The following is a 2,706-nucleotide window of genomic DNA, read 5'->3' as shown; positions in this document are numbered from 1 at the left end:
TCTGCATCAGCGTCCAGCTGGGCGTCATGGAGCGGTGGCCTACAGACCTGCAATGCCTCAGTATAGCCTGCCTTTTTATTGTGGTCTTGAGGCTGAAAGGGCAGTGGAAGAAAGGGCAGTGGAAGTGACCACTGCTTCCACTCTTGAAGGCCTGGTGGCATTTTGTTATGAAGAAATCTATGAAGGGACAAAAGCATTACGTGCTTACCCTATAAAATAAAGCAACTAGTATGTAAGGTTACTATTAGTAAGCTTACTAAGTAGCAGTAGTTACAAACAAACAAATGATAATGGCATAGCACAAAGCTGACTGAGGGAACTAACCTTCATGTTGAATGGCATTTTTTACACGCACCTCCATGTGCTGCAAAACCTTTGCCCTACACCGGGGCTTGTATATAGAAGTGGGGCAAAGGGGACAATGATGGTCGGTACAGCACACCGTGCATCGTGTCACCTGTGGTGACATAAAGGTGTATAAAGTACTAGAGACCCATACTTGAGTAAAAGTACAAGTGCTCTATCAAAAAAGTGACTTGAGTAGAAGTAAAAGTGCTCTTTAAGCACCACACTTAAGTAGAAGTACTAAAGTATTCAAAATTTTTTGTACTTAAGTATTGCAAGTAGTTTATTTTAAAATCTACTACTCAAGTACTGAAAGTAAAAGTACAAGTATTGTGTTATTTAGTTATTAAAGAGAGCAGTCAAAAGTTTGAATATTATATTGTTTATATTATTTCAAATGTTTAGCCCAAGGCTGTAGCCAAAGGAATTAACAAATATTAAATATATATTATATTAAAAATAACAAATATTAATAAATACTGAAATAAAATGTACAATTATCACATTGTGCAAGTAAAATGAACATCCTCTCCAGCACAGTAATGATTAAAGCCCCCCAAAAACGTATCACACACTAGCTAGTAACGTGTGATGTAGCTATAGGAAAGTTAGCAAGCTAGCAACATCCAGATAAACTAGCAGCTTCACATCACAGGGTCAAACAGTTAACATTCAGTACTCATTTCAGACTGAAACAACTTCATACCACACACACACACACACACACACACACACACACACACACACACACACACACACACACACAAACTAGCAGCTTCACATCACAGGGTCAAACAGTTAACATTCAGTACTCATTTCAGACTGAAACAACTTCATACCACACACACACACACACACACACACACACACACAGATAAACTAGCAGCTTCACATCACAGGGTCAAACGGTTAACATTCAGCACTCACTGCAGACTCAAACAACTCAGGAATAGATTACTGTGCTGCAACAATAGCTAAATAGAAAGAGTACAAACTTATATCATCTCTGACTTCTTAACAGGCAACCATAATGAAAAGAAACACAACGCGATCTCGGGGATTTCTTACGTAAATTTACGTACGTAACTAACGTAGCTGTAACTACACACACACAGACACACTGTAACCTACACAGTTTCCGTAGCATGAGGAATTCACGACAGTAACGAGTAACTATGCAATACATAAAAAATGTATCTGAGTAAAAGTATTAAACTCATCGAAAATATGTACTCAAGTAAAAGTGGAAGTAGGAGAAACAAATAATACTCCAGTAGAGTACAGATACAGCCTTTTAGTACTTAAGTACAGTAGTGAAGTAGTTCTACTTCGTTACTATACAGCTCTGCCTGCGGTGTGTTATTTTTTTTAAAGACACTGATGTGTTCCTTAAGGAAAATCACAGAAAGAAACCATCAAAGTCTGCGACCATAAATTGCTCTAGGTAGCGTAACGTTAGCTAATATTCGCTAACCAATGTCAACCAACGCTGATGCAGGTTTCATCAAATGTACGTTAACATCAGGGACACAACAATAACATCCAGAAATCAGCAAACTATATCTATGGCTAAAATTGTTACTTTAACAGTTTAAACGTTTTTCAATTGATTGCAACAAACGTGGTCACGAACTTACCCGTGACTCCGGTGACTCCATCTGGAAGATAATTCACGATTTCGTATTTTTGACCCTCTGAACTTACCGTTGGACAGCCTCGGGAGACGGGACAGCATGACATGGGACGCTCCAGGCTGAAGCCATACCCACCTCGCTGGTACAGCCCCTAGTAACACAACGTATTTTTACCGTATGTTTGTTGAACAGATCCTTGAGGGGATCCTCAAATACCCTCATTGTTGTTTTATTAAATCCGGGCTTAATGCATTGCTCGACATCTCTTGCTTCCCCCTGTTCGTCCGATTCTCGAAGAGTGCAGTAAGAGACTAAGCTCAGATGAGTAAGAGAGAAACAAGATTGGCATATACAATGTGGGCTTAGTGCCAGCAGCAAGAGTTCTGAGTGAATGGAGAAAGGTGGAGTGTTGTTCTAAGTGCTGGAAGTAAATCAGAGAATTCAATAAGTCTCCAGCCACTTCTATTATTCAAAAGACACAAGGAACACAAGGAACACAATGAAAACAAAAGTGTGTGTGTGTGTGTGTGTGTGTGTGTGTGTGTGTGTGTGTGTGTGTGTGTGTGTGTGTGTGTGTGTGTGTGTGTGTGTCGTGCACGCTTGTTTAACTATATTTCTGGGGTCCAAAAACCTGGAGTCCAGTATACTTGTGGGGTCCCGACAGCTTTGTGGGGCCAAAATGCTGGACTCCACAAGTTTAAAGGGCTGTTTGAGGGTTAAGACTTGG

This window comes from Perca fluviatilis, chromosome 16 (genome assembly GCF_010015445.1).
Source record: "Perca fluviatilis chromosome 16, GENO_Pfluv_1.0, whole genome shotgun sequence".
NCBI classification, from domain to species: Eukaryota; Metazoa; Chordata; class Actinopteri; order Perciformes; family Percidae; genus Perca; species Perca fluviatilis.
This window is presented reverse-complemented; position numbering follows the sequence as displayed.